Source organism: Brassica napus, unplaced genomic scaffold (assembly GCF_020379485.1).
Source record: "Brassica napus cultivar Da-Ae unplaced genomic scaffold, Da-Ae ScsIHWf_3067;HRSCAF=3877, whole genome shotgun sequence".
Classification (NCBI taxonomy): domain Eukaryota; kingdom Viridiplantae; phylum Streptophyta; class Magnoliopsida; order Brassicales; family Brassicaceae; genus Brassica; species Brassica napus.
Window position 1 is genome coordinate 1 of NW_026016303.1, and position 15,420 is coordinate 15,420.

The 15,420-nt window shown below is 34.7% G+C and overlaps 1 long non-coding RNA gene across 1 annotated transcript; it reads right to left on the minus strand.

Moving 5' to 3' along the window:
- Positions 1–5,240: 5,240 nt before the first annotated feature.
- LOC106418859 lies at positions 5,241–6,241 on the minus strand. Its single transcript, XR_001283760.3, has 2 exons — positions 5,955–6,241; positions 5,241–5,645 (listed from the first exon to the last, which is right to left on the minus strand). It is a non-coding gene; the product is annotated as an uncharacterized LOC106418859 (long non-coding RNA).
- Positions 6,242–15,420: the final 9,179 nt, after the last annotated feature.

The following is a 15,420-nucleotide window of genomic DNA, read 5'->3' on the forward strand; positions in this document are numbered from 1 at the left end:
TATTTATAGCGGAGATTATAGCTTTGCAGACAGAAACGACTCATTGAAGGCTTTAGTGGGTGTCGACATTCATGTGAATAAAGTCGTGATCCGTTACGGAAGATAGAGAACAATTGATCGCCATCATCGCCGCCGAACTCGAATACAACTCAGAGCAACGAGGAGAATCTAGGGTTAGCGACGTATTGTTTGTGTGTCCCGGGCCTTAAACAGAGGACGCACCAAAGCCCACTTTTGTTCAACAGCCAAAAACGAAAATTAGCCCGTACGGTGACTAAATAATACGCGCTGCGTTTGTAGAGCAGGACAGGTGTCGGCACATGGTCGACCGAATTGATGATGTGTCATCCAACGTGGACCCCCTGGAAGAGAAGAATATGTAATTTATATATAAAGATGTATACATATGCATATATATTTGGGCAATTCTCTCAAATAGCTTTTTTAAGTTTTTTGTCATAAAATAATCCTTAAAATGACTAAAATAGCCCCTTTTTATTTTTGAAATTTATAATATTATTTTTAAAATTTGAAACCATATCCCCAAAATTTCACTCCTTAACTCTATACCCTAAGTTTTATTAGTTAACCTAGGGTAAAATTGTACTTTTACCCTTTAATAAAATTCTTTCGGTCATTTTCTCATTGATGGTTATTTTTGTGACAAAACTTAAAAAAGATCATTCTAGAGAATTCTCTATATTTATTATTTTTGATGTTTAAGTTATTAAATTTCTTTTTTTTTCTTTTTGACAGCAAGCATTACAGATTCATGTTGACTTTGTAAACCAAATCGGCAACTCCGCATCCATGTGAACGACGAAGGACTTTGTTTCCTAGCACTGCGTGCTAAGCTATCCCCGTTTTATTCTCCATTCGGGGAACATGAACGATGTCTGAGTTTAGAAAACTTCCTTTCAAAAGCTCAATATCTTCTAAGTAGCTTTCAAATGCTGGCCATCCCTCTGGTTCCGAAACCATCTTTACCAGCTGAGAACAATCCGTTGCAAATGTTACTTAATTGTCTTAAGTTGTTCATACATTCCATTTCCCAAATTAATGCTTCCACCTCCGAATGGGGGTGAAAGACTTGCCCTGACATTCCTTGCCCCTAATAAACCATCAAAACCCGGTAAAGTACTATACAAGCCTCGGCCGGAAAAAACTTCCTTATCCTTCCATGATCCATCTATGACACCCATCGTCCTTGGGTTACTAAAGTGGAACTAGGTCGTACCTGGTGCCCCCTCATTGGATCACGTGCTACCTGCGCCTCAGCCATAGCGATGATTCTAATTCTGCTTTTGAAGTGTTTCCCTTGGATCTATATCCAAATTACTGAAAACTTTATTATTCCGTCTCTTCCATATATACCATAATATCCAGGAAATTGATGATCCTCCATCTTAGGATTAACCCGCCAAAAAAGATGATCCATATTAGCGAAAAAGGAGCTAATAGGAAAACATTGGGAGGCGACAGTATCTTGGATAATGCCCACACTTGACGTGCTGGAGGACATTCAAAGAACACATGGTTTGTTGATTCCTCCGGATCCCCACAACGAGCACAACATATACCCCTTGTATCCCTCTCGACTTTAGATTTTTCATAACCGCTATACATCCTGAGAGAAGTTGCCATAAGAAATGTTTTATCTTCGGCGGACATCGCACTTTCCAACAAAACGCTTTTAGGGTATCCACTGTGGATCCATAAAAGTCTGGTGGTTTTTCTTATCAGGATAAACCAGCTCCACCTGATAACCTGATTGGACCGAGTATTTTCCATTATTAGTAAAATGCCATCCGTTCCTATCCTCCATCGGATTTCTGCTTAATGGGATACTTTCAATAATTTTTATATCCTGAGGATCCACCAAAGCCTTAATTGCCAGAAAATTCCATGTTGGGATTCCGGATTAATAAGGGAATCCACAGTGAGATCCGGGTAACTGTTTTGAAGGTTTTTGTTTGCTGGTCTTGGGCGAGTGGCTGGATCCAAGGATCATTCCATACTGAAATAGAAGAATTTGTTCCCATCCTTTTAATTAGTCCTTTACAAACCAGAGATCTAGCAGATATAATACTCCTCCAGCCATATGACGGGGAGTATGAACGAATCGGTTCCAGGGGTGAAGCATTCCTGAAGTACCATCCTTTGAAGACTCTTGAAAAAAGAGTATTCGGCTTATCAATCAGCCTCCACAATGGCTTACCAAGCATTGCCGTATTAAAGTCCATAAGATCCTTAAAACCCAGTCCACCCTTTTCTTTAGATACACATAATTTGTCCCAAGATTTCCTATGCATACCTTTGTGCTTCCTCCTGGACTCCACCAAAACTGGGCTACTGCACTTGCTAGCTTTTTAATTGTAGCTTTCGGTAACCGGTAAACAGACATGACATGGTTTGGCAAGCCGTAACTACCAACTTATAATTACCTCTTTCCCTCCTTTAGTAAAAAATCTAAACGTCCATCCATTAACCCTTTTATTCAAGCGGTCTTGTACCCCAAAACACTTGTACTTTAGAATCTCCAAGGCTTTCTGGTAATCCCAATAGGATCCCATCCCACCTATATTCTGAATTCTCAAAATATCTCTTAGTTCCTGACGGCTAGTCTCCTCGATCTTATGTCCAATTGGATTGAGGATTTCTGAAAATTAATTTGTTGCTCTGAGACAGCCTCATATTCCTTTAAAATTCATAGGATAGTTTGACACTCCTCTGTTTGCCTTGCAAAGAATAAACTATCATCTGCGACAGCAAATGAGAAATCGCCGGACAAGCTCTTGCCACCTTTAGACCAGTTAATTGCTTCACCCTTTTCGCCTTCTGTATATTCCGGATTAATGCCTCAGTACACATAATAAATAAATAAGGAGACAAGGATCTTCTTGACGCAAACCCCGCTGTGGAGTAATGAGGCCCCTTGGTTGACCATTAAGAAGTACCCTATATTGAACCGAAGAATACATTCCACCATTAAATTAATCCATCGAGGATCAAATCCTATTTTGTGAAGAAGCCTTAATAAAATTCCATTCTATCCTATCATACGCCTTGCTCATATCTGTTTTATTGCCATAAACTTATTCTGCCAAGATTTACTGGTTCGCAATCCATGAAACATTTCCTGCGCTATAAGAATATTATCTGATATTAACCTGCCCGCTACAAAAGCTGATTGTGTCTCTGAAATTAGCCGTGGTAAACATTTTCAATCTTTGACACAAAACCTTCGAAATAATCTTGTAACCAACATTACAAAGACTTATTGGCCCTAATTCCGTCATCCTTGTGGGTCTCTCTGTTTTTGGGATAATACAAATATTAGTCATATTAAACCTGGATCCAGATTTCCTGTAAGTAGAAAGTTAGTCACCATCTCCACCGCATCCTTCTTAATAACATGCCAAGAATGCTGGAAAAAAGAGCTGTCATCCCATCTGGCCCTAGCACCTTTTCCGGGTGCATCATAAATAAAGCTTGTCGGACCTCTTCCTCTGTTGCCAGTTCCAATAAATGTTGATTCATTTGAGAAGAAATGGAAGGAACTATCTCTTCCAAAAAACTATCAAATTCCATTGGTCCCGTGGTCTGAAACATGGTCTGAAACAGACCGTCAAAATAGTCAACCGCCACCTTCTCAACTTCGTTCTCATCAGTCATCCAGTTATTCAGATCATCATGGAGACCTACTATTTTATTATGGATCCTCCGTTGTTTAGTCAGTGCATGGTAAACTTAGTATTAAGATCTCCTGATGAGTGCCACATATTTCGACTTTTCTGATGCCAATATTCCTCCTCATCTTTATAAGCTTCCTGCACTTTGTCGAGACCTCAAGAATCTCCTCTTGTGATCTATTGTTATCCATTTGGACTTCTTCCAGAGCCTGCTGAAGTTCTTTAATTTTATCCTTCCCATATGGTTGATTATCTTTTCGCCTGGAAGATATTTCATGACGACAATTATTATTTTTTTTTGTAACAAAATCCACAATTTGTCCTCCTATCTTTCCGTCCAACCTGCCACGATTGAATCCATAAGGCCCTCTTGTCCGATCCACCGCTTATCAAACCTAAATTGTCCCTTTTTTTTCTTTGAAAACTTGTCTTCCAGAACAGCAACCACAGGGCGATGATCAGAACCCACCATCTTCAAATATTCTGTATAGGAACAAGGAAAAAGCATATGACATTCCTCATCATCCAAGGCACGATCCAACCGACATCTGATCGTCACTGCTTCTTTTCCTTTGCCTCTCCTCCTTGACAAGACAATGTATTACCTCGAGCCGGAAATTCTAATAGTCCACTATTCCTTATCATGTTATTAAAAGGGATAAAAGAAGTTGTGCATCTCAGGGAACCCCCATCCTTTTCATGATTCCCGGTAATCTCATTTAGATCACCAATAATAAATCAGGGATCCGATCGTGATAAACCAAACCGAGTTAATCTCTCCCAAACCTGTTCTCTAACTTTGGTACTGGATCCCCATAAACAAAAGTGAGATATACTTGTTTTCCTTTAACAACCGCCTCAATATCAATTATCCTTTTACTAGAATATAAACTTTAACTTGATGTTCATTGTTAAAAAAGAGCCAGCCCACCACTTCTTCCATTTGGGTCCACAGTAACCAAACTATCGTATCCAAAATGAGCTTGGAACCCTTGTACGAATTCGAGATCCTATTTCGTTTCAGATAAAATAGAAACTCTGATTTTGTTTGTGCCATATTTTCCAAAGATAATTTATGGTCCAATGACTTCCTAGTCCTCTACAATTTCAACTGAGTATTTTCATAAAAAATAATATTTATATTGCTCCAAAGAGCCATAAAGTACAGGTTTAACGATACCCGAATTTGTCCAAACCTCGTCCAATAACTAAAGGGAATCAATGCTATCAGTTTCGAATTATATTTCAATGACCTGTAGCGCCAAGAGACCCAGAAAGCACCCAAGAAGAACCAAGTTACTGCAAAAGAACCACTAGACCAATCATACTGTAATATCAGACAGAATGGTCACTCAAGAACATAAATTCAACTTTATGCCAGTCACCAAAAGTATAATTTATGCTCAAATTCTTACACCAGAGCACCACCATATGTACCATATGAATGGGACATATATATAAATAAATCCATACGCAAATCTCCTGGCCGCCAATTATAAGAGTCATAATCCGAATTGCCTTTATAATCCACAAACCATAATGCAACAATGACAAGAAAGATGGACTTTGTTATAATTTGATAAAGTCTGATCACCTAAACAATCTACACCATTAATCAGTTCCCGTACAACAATGATCCTTTTATTTTGAACTAATAATCGCCATAGAACCCCTGTGTACTGAGCTTCAAATACAAACATGAGGCTCCATAATACGCTTACCGCGTTCCCGTCTCGAACTTCCAAGGGCCGTATCCATGTACTCTCCAAGCTTTCCCGTTCCTGCCAAGTAAAATAAAATTCCCGATACACAAGCCAAAGTTGATCTAATAATTCAGTTTGCACTCCATGACCACTCGCCATTGTCCACACACCACCGAGATCGCGTTGAAGAAAGACACAATCTTCAGTCTCTTACGGGTCCCTTCACCATTCTTCATCTTCTCTCCGTTACCTAAAAGCTTACGTAAACACAATAAGGACCACGTTTTGAGTTATGAGAGAAAAGAAAGAACACAATCTTATAAGACCGATGCACCGAAAGCACAGCCTTCTCTCTCGTTTATATTTCACCCAAATTTCCTTCTTTTTCCACAGAAGATCGCAACCAATAAAACCAGAATGATGTAAATTGATACATTCCAATCCCACGTTCCAAAAAACCATAACCTCCATCTCTTATTGAGACCATATCTATGATTGATTCGGTCAAAACCCCGAAGAACCGAAATGAACAACAAGTAAGCGTATTCAGAGATATAACCTTCATAAAACTGAGATTCCGTATTGATGATAGTCGAAATCATTCTCCATTCAGACCCGATCTTGATTTTCCTTAACTCCCGAGATCCCCTTTTTGAGCTCCAAATCAAACCCCGTTTAAATCGAATAAAACTCCACTTTCCATCCATCAGAATCGTAACCTGTAGCCTCCGAATCGAACCATAAACTTGTACCAATACCCGGATCCTAGTTTCCATAAATCATCGAGACCCTAGATCGCCGCCTTCATCGCCATAGAGAGAACGTTCATTTAAAATTGGTTTTGTTGGATTATTTTCAGTTAGGCCCTGTTCGTTTGTACATCTGGAAGATTGATGTATCCAGATGGTCTATCTAGATGTCTTATCCAGATGTTCCATCTCGGTGTTGTTCGTTTCTTCATTTTGTCCATGCATCCAAACGAATCATCTGAATGCAACTATGTTCGTTTGCTGTCATTTTTTAACTTTCATCTGCATCTAGGTGGACTTGTTAATAAATGACTAAAATATATTTTTTACATTTCGGCGGAAAAATAGCATTTTTACGGTTTTGGCTGAAAATATTTTTGCGGTTATTGAGGAAATATGTGTTTTTCGCGAAAAAGTGCATTTTTATGGTTTTGGCGGAAAAATACGTTTTATGGGTTTGGCGAAAAAATACGTTTTTTGCGGGTTGGACAGAAAAAGTGTGTTTTGAAGTTTTGGCGGGAAAAGTGTTTGCATGAAAATTTTTTTTCACGATTTTGGCGGGAAAATACATTTTTTCCAGTTTTGGCGGGAAAATACTTTTTCCAGTTTTGGCGGGAAAATACATTTTTCCGGTTTTGGCGGGAAAATGCGATTTTCCGGTTTTGGCGGGAAAATGTGTTTTCCGGTTTTGACGGGAAAATGCATTTTTCCGGTTTTGGCGGGAAATGCGTTTTTTTCGTTTTGGTGGGAAAATTCATTTTCCGGTTTTGGCGCAAAAATCCGTTTTTCCGGTTTTGGCGGGAAAATACATTTTTCTGGTTTTGGCGGGAAATACGTTTTCTGATTTTAGCGTGAAATACATTTTTTCGGTTTTGGCGGGAAATACATTTTCCGGTTTTGGTGGGAAAATTATGTTTCTAGTTTTGTCGGGAAACTTCCGTTTTCCAGTTTTGGCGAGAAAATTCCGGTTTTTGAGGGAATTTGTATTTTTCGGTTTTGGCGAGAAAATGCGTTTTTTGTTTTGGCGAGAAAATGCGTTGTTTCCGGTTTTGACGGGAAAATGCTTTTTGTGGTTTTGGCTGGAAAATGCTTTTGAAGTTTTGGCGGGAATATGCGTTTTTTGGATTTTGGTCGAAAAGTGTGGTTTTACTGGTTTAGCCAAAAAATTGTTTTAATGAAAATGTGTGTTTTATGTTTTTTTTGCGGGAAAATGCATCTTGCGGGTTTGGCGGGAATATGTGTTTTTCCGTTTTGTGAGAAATAAATTTTTTGGTTATAGCGAAAAAATGTATATGCAAAAAAAAATAGAATTTACGGTTTGATAATAATATTTTGATTTTAAAAGGTCGTTTTGTCATTTATTATTTTGGACTGAACTAGATGCATCTGCATCCAGATGCACCATCAAGACTCACCTTCATTTGGGTGAGAATTTGAGATGAGTTCAGCTGGGTGATTCATCTAGATGTAGCACTATAATGCAGTAAACGAACATCATTTTACATCTTCACCCAGATGGATCACCTGGGTGAGCAAACGAAGAGGGCCTTATAGTAAAAGAATTTCTTGTTATGAAATTTCTTATATGATCTACGGTATTTTCCTTTATACCTTTTCTTTATGCTTTTTTTTTTGTCAAGAATCTCATTATTATTAGGGCAAATCTCCAAAATAGCACATTCTAAGTTTATATCACAAAAATAGCACTCAAAACTAAAATGACCAAAATAACATTTTATCTTTTGAAAAATTTAAAATTTTTATTTTTCAAAATTTGAAATCTTATCTCCAAAACCTCACTTCTCAACTCTAAACCCTAAAACCTAAACTCTAAACCTAAACCCTAACCCTAAATTCTAAACCCTAACCCCACCCCTTGAGTGCTATTTTGTGACTTTTGGCCTTGAGTGCTAGTTTGGGAACAAAAACATGATTTAGTGCTATTTTGGTCTTTTTCTCTTATTATTATTACTAGATGATTTTTTTTTTGTTTTACGAATATAATATTTACAAAATAATTACATTACAATAGCTAATAATATGTGCTTTCTTTTATTTATAAAATTTAGTTCATTTTATAACTGTGTATACTTAACATAAATAAATATTGTTTATAATAACTAGTATTATGCCCATTATTTACATTGGCAAAGTAATTTTTAATGACACTTCAATTTAAATTGTAGCTAAATAAAATAATGATGACTGAATCAAAATGTTGATTTGTTTGACCCTTTCCAAAAGGAGTAAATAAGTATAGAAACACTTGAGATGTGTTTTGGTTCAAATATTTTAATTGATTTAGAAATCCACATATTAGTTACAAATTCAAGTAAAATATATAGATTTTCAAATTTAACTTACGAATTTAACTAGTATTTACAAATCCGAAGGTTCTCTTTCGGATTTATGTCTTTTTATTTTTAACAAGGAAATCTATACAACCATTCAAGCCCATTAAAAATCAAATCGATTAATAAATTGTATGGTTAAATAACATATGATTTGAATTATATAAAGGGCAATTGTCAATAATAGCACCTTTTGAAGTTTATGTCTCAAAAATAGTACTAGAAGGAGAAATTCACAAAAATGACATTCATTAAAGAGTAAAATATCCCTAATACCCTTGGTTTAAATTAAATAAATAAATAAATAAAATAAATAAAATAAAAATAAAAAAAATAAAAAAAGAAATTTTTTTTATAGTTTCAGATTATATGTTTTCAGATTCGAAATTTTTATAATTTTTTTTTTGAAATTTTTTTTGAATTTTTTATTTTTTTTTCAATTTTATTTTTATAATTTAAAAATACTTTTTGAAACTATTTTTAAAATTTTTATTTTTATTTTAGTATTTATTTTTATAAAATTTTAAACCATAATTCCAAAACCCCACCCCTTGACTCTAAACCCTAAGGTTTGGATTAATTAACCCAAGGGGTATAAGTGTATATTTACCTCTTTAATGAAACCTATTTTTGTGACTTTGAGCCTTGAGTGCTACTTTGGGAACAAAAACTTGGTTTTGTGCTATCTTAGTCTTTTCTCTTATGTAAACCACAAAACCAATAACACATGATTTTAATATAGATTTTAAAATTATAAACTAATAACACTAGAATTAATTTAGATTTCCAAATCCATTAAAATATATCAACTAATAATCCCCACTCAGATATAACAAAAATGTTTGAAGTCGATTAAAATTAGAGATAATGCAACCATACATAAGAAACTTGGTTTGAGAATAAAGTTTTGATAGATGATCATCCTAATATTTTCTGGTTTGTCTGAAATTTGGAAGAATATCAAGTGATATATTGATATATAATCACAATTCAATAGAATATAGTAACGAACAATATTTACCTCATAGCAAAAGAAACATCTTTTCCAATCAACCTTTAATATCTCTATGAGGTTAACACCATCATCTATCAACTAAACCCAAAAAATATTACTGACATTTTTAATGGTTTTTTTACAGTAGAAAAGTAATGTGATCTTTATAGGCAGTTTCCAAAATTAAAAAGCGATGGTTATTTATATAGCTTCACAATATCGTTTAGATAATGAGAAATGGAAACCGTCGAGGGAAGAAGTGGAAATAAAAATTAGTTGTGATAACTTTTTTATCAAACACTTGCTTTTATAATAATAATAAATAAAAATTGAAAAATAAAGGGAGAATCCTACTATATAAAAGGGACTAAATTTAAGGTTTTTGGACTATTCACATCAGCTAAAATATTATCATCCAAAAGAATTAGAAATAGATGTCATTTAGAAGATAATTAACTAACATACGACTTTGATATTTCTAGAAATTTCAAATTTGTAACTGCTAATTTATAATAGAATCATATATCTATTGAATTATGTTCTATTTTTAATCGTTAGAATTCAAGGGTAAATAATTAATTTATAATATATATAGTTTATAACTTTATATTGTAGTTATAAATAAAGAGAAAATAACCGGGAAGGGTGAAGAAGCTCATGTAAAATTATGTAATTAAAATGGTAAAATGGTGAGTATGATGAGGTGAATCTAAGAAAATTTGTTGTACAAATTATGGTGTTTTCTTCGTCAACTATAATGATTTAAAATAAAATGTATTCACATATATAAGTCAATATTTGTTGTGTTTTTTTTGTATGTAAGATATCATTTTCTGAAAGGTTACACTGTTGTTTTTAAACAACTTATTACAGCAAGCAAACAAAAAACAACTAACAACAACTTAAGGTAAAAAAAAACTTAAGGAAGTCTTATACAGGAAAGATAAAAAGAAGAGGAGAAAGAAGAACTTGCCGGATAAAAGAGGAGACGGTCACGCAACATACGGTCGAGAGATGCAAGGATGACTGATGAAGGTGAGGAGACAGCTGTGAACACACAAGCATTACGCTCTTTCCACAGCAGGTAGATGGCTGACTGAAAGTAGAGCTTGATAACTGGAGTAGCATGCGCATCTGCGTTGACGCGAGGTTGATTGATCCAAGCTGCAACAGAGTGTAGATCAGCCGGAGGAGAAATCTAAACTTCAGCAGCAAAAGGCTCCCATATCAAGCGAGAGAGAGCACTCAAAGAAGAGATGATGGTGAGTCTCTATTTCTAGATTACAAAGGACGCACGTTCCTGAGACATTTAACCCCCAACGTCTCAAGCGATCCTTGGTTGGCAGTCTTCTCCGCAAAGCCAGCCATGATATAAACGCATTACGTGGAATATGTTCCTTGAACCAAATAGTCTTGTGCCAATATTTGTTGTTGATAGTGTTTATATTCTTTTCTGACATTAGTATCCATATTTTTTAGTAAACTGATCCAAAGAGATTAGTTTGTGGAGCTAACCAAACGAGGATTATAGTGTTTACTTTGGAAAAAGTAATAGGTTGAATGATAGATGGCATGCGTGCCTTTTCACATGGAAATCTGCACATATATTAAAATTGTAAGATTTGTATCATAGAGAAAATATAGTGTATATGACTGAAATTGGGCCATTCCGAAACAAAAGATGGGTAAAATTCTTCTTTGTCAAATTGCATAGATGTGAATTTTATATGAATAGAGTTCTCCATTGCTTATAGCTGTGTAATAAACTCCGTGTGTATAGGAAAAAAAATGTTGTATAAGTGAAAACAAAAATTATGATTTTTTTCTTGTGCCTATAGGCTCTTCGCAATTTGAAGAAGAAAGAACATATTGTATAAAAATCTTTTGGCTCGGTCAAATTTTATCCAGTTGTTTTATAAAACTGTTGTTATCTGATTCATGTAATTTTTCAGTGTTGATTAAAAGCTCAAAAACCCCATCTATACTGAGTTTTGATATTTTTTCTGTGATTTGAATTTAAAAAAAAGATAAAACTTTCGATAAGTTATGTAAACTCAGAACAAGTATTTAGCTTGAAAACATTTACATGTTTCAAACTTATAATATATACATATATAATGTTTAAAATTATGCATATAAAACCTGTGTAAAATGTGTCTGAATATGTTTCTCTTCTTTAATGTGTTAATCGTACTATATATAACATTATTTTAAATTTCAAAAAGTTTATGTCACATACAAAAAACCATCAATAAAAAATATAATTCTCCATCTACAACAAAAAAAAACTATAAACATATAAATTTAAATTAAGAAAAACTAACATTGGAAAATAAAAATTAATATAAAAAAAACCGACAAATAATATTATAATAAAATAAAATTTATAAGACACAATCCGCGCGAAGCGCAGAAAAAAAAATCTCTAGTATATAATATAATAGGAGAATTTCTCTACTCCTGAGCCGACACGTCAGCATTTTGGGATTCCACTTTTAAAGTGTGAAAAAGTGTCAAGTATGTGACTCGAACCCAGATTATTGAGATATAAGCTACAACATTTATACCACTGAATTAAAGGATACTTTGTACATTGATGGCCGAAACTAATATATATTTATGAAGGTCGGAAACCTTTGCTTCTTCAGTTTTCTCTGTGGGCCGGACCTACAAATGTATTATGAGTTTCATCACGTTATATGAAAAAAAAAACAATTATAGTTTTTCCATATTGTAAACTGTCTTCGTTAACATGAGTTGGGGTTCTTTTCATTATTTAGCGTTCTAATAACAGCTTTACGCCTTCAGCAAGTTGTGGGACCCACGTTCAATTTAGTTTGGTGATTTATTTCTCACGTTCAATTTAGTTTGGTGATAACTACAAATTCTGATGCCTGAGAGGGTATTTCTACTTAGAGGAAGCTCAGAAACAAGAGTTTCTGCAGAAGAGTTTGGTTTCTTGAAAGAGACATGTGACAGATACGGTGAACACGGTCCAGTGCTACATTCCAGGTGTATCGATTGTTTCAAAACGTTACCTTTGGCATATGTACTATCAGATAGTGTCTACACACTCATGGAGGCCTCTTTCAAAGCTCCTCTCGGGTCCATGAAGATAGCACTTTATTGTTGGGTTCATTAGAAGAACTTGACAAGGTTGACATGAGACAAGTTGGTGAGAATGATGATGGGAATATAACTCTTAACCATGTTTTATGGTCGTGTCTGTGGATGGCTGATGGTCTGAGCGAAAGTAATTATAAGGGACTTCTTTAGGGAGCTGATTGCACTGAGAGTTTTCTAAAACAATCGAACTTAAAAGGTAAATGTAAAGCTTCTAATGATTTTTCATTTGTGATTATATAAACTTCAATGTATTTATTTTTACCGTCTTTAGATGATTATAAGATCACATGAAGGCCCTGATGCAAGATCAAATCAAGAATACATGGGAAACATGCTATGCGGATACTCAGTAGATCATGGAGTAGAATCTGGAGAGCTTTATACAATCTTCAGTGCTTCACATTTCTCACAAGTCACTTCCCTTAAACAAAGAGAATCCGAATGCAACCTGTTCTACTGCTTTTCTAACTGTCTATATTCACTCCACATCTTCCACATGAATTGTTATTATTACTCTTCTTAACTACTACTAAAGATGAATACTTTCTCAACAGATTCTCTTTTCTACTGTTTCAGTTATCATCGTCTGACTATTATAAATGTGTGGCTTACAACGCTTGCAGCCCTCATAACAATTCCCTAAACAGATCTGTATTCTTATTTGCTCTTCCTCACTGTATTTTTTTTTTTAAATTCCTTCCTCACTATTTTCAACTCGAGGTTGAGAAACTTCTGTTTCTTGAGATCAAAACCAGCAATGTGCTTATTGGCATGGTTAATACTGGAGTTGTAAGGTGCACTGTCTATGGTAAGATTTATGATTAATTTCTTGCTATATTTTAATATTTGTAAATCATGAAAAGTGGCAGTTCAAATTTTTTTTTTCCTTCTGCTGTTTTATTGGAATCATTATGACAAGCATCATGTGATAATGCAGATGAATCTTACCAAATGGAGAAAATATTGGATTTTTCGGCAAGAAGATGTTTTCGTTGATCCAAATTTGACCGAAAGCAATATTGTTTGGATTACTCTAGCACTCTTAACTTCCGGTTATAATTTTTTTGGTCGTAGTTCGTATGTATTTCCTGTTTCGATTATATAATTTCTCTGATCATGATGAATGATTAACTTTTTCTCATCTAATGATAATAAAGCTACAAGCAATTGTGACTACAAACCATCCTCACTTGCAAGGACCTCAACATCACTTTTGACGATTACTTTGTAGCGAAGGATCTCAATCTCAAGCCTTTGGTTTAGAACCCACCTCAAGCTAAAAAGTACAAAAATTTCATGGAAAATTGCTCGAGGGGAACAACCTTGACTTTCATTACGTAAAGCAACACTTCCATCAACAACCCCGCGCAAGCGCGTGGTATACGCACCTAGTTAGTATAATATAACACTCTCAATTTTTATCTGGTCCAATTAGACACGTCAATTTGGGTCGACGTCCGCAGTTACAGCCCGCCCAGCCCTAAAATTATCGGGCTTGGTCTTAGTTTTATAAGCCTAAAGAAATTGGGTATTTAAGGCTAAGCTTATCTTAGTTTTGGGTTTTTTAGGCGTAAACATGTTTGGGCTAGAACCGCTCCAAAAATCTGAAATTTTATACTTTTGCTTAAATATTATCGTTCTTGCAATCAAAACTATATTAGTGTTGACATATAATTTTAATATTTTAATCCAAACACTAATAAAACAAATCTAAAAGTTTTTAATACATATTATTGTTTGATCATTACAAGTGTCTCATTTTAAATTTTGCAAATGTACTCTCTTCTTTCATGTACAACATGTTTTTTTTTCAAACTACAAATATGAAACTTTAACCATGTTTATCATAAATTTTGTTCTCTTATATGTTTTGTAATAATTTATATTTGATTATTTAAATCTTATTAAATTTGGTTTGTTTATATTATGTTTTTAAAGCATACGAAAAGTAAAACATTTTTGATAAAGAATAAAAGTTTAAACTCATTTTATATTTTAAAACAAAGAATGAAACTATTTTTTAATGAAATTTTACATGTATTAAAACGATAAAGTAACAATGAAAATTTAATTTTCGAAAAGCCCAAAAGCCCTATAACTATAAGGGCCGGGCCGGACTTTGAATTTTAGGCCTAAATATTTTTCGGGCTGGGCTCAAATATTTACTGGCTTAGCGGGTTTGGGCCGAACCACGCCGGGTGATACCACTCAAATTACCCTAAAGAGTGTTACTCTCATCAAAAGAGGTTCATATGTAGTACTTAGAGATCGAATCCACAAGGAGCTAGGAAACATTAAATCTAGTATTTATTAATTCTAAGGGTTGTAAATGTTTAAATGAGATAGCAATAGTAACAAGCAAAGTAACTAGTAAACGTAACTTGGTTGGAAATGATATTAGATGCAGGGCCACTATTCAGATGTTGGAGATTATAATACTTATAGATGCCTATTTCTTGCATGCATGATATATTAGAGCTCAATCGCTTAACTCAATGATCAGTTGTCGCATGTTTCACTGGTTAACAGGCTATATCTCGTGTCTCAACGGTTAGTATGTCGACAACGAGAGAGTGTCGATCGATGGTCCTATTGGGACGTCGACCGATACACCTTTGCCAACGTCGATCGATAGTCAGTTGAGGACATCGATCGACGGGTTCTAGCCAGGCCTATGCGCGAGTATGAGCCCTATTAAGATACTAAATTGGTGGTTAGCCCTCTCTAGCAGTCCTAATATGATAGATAGATGTCAGGATGGGATAACAAGGGTGCTTGAATATGCAATCCTATGATCAAGTTCTA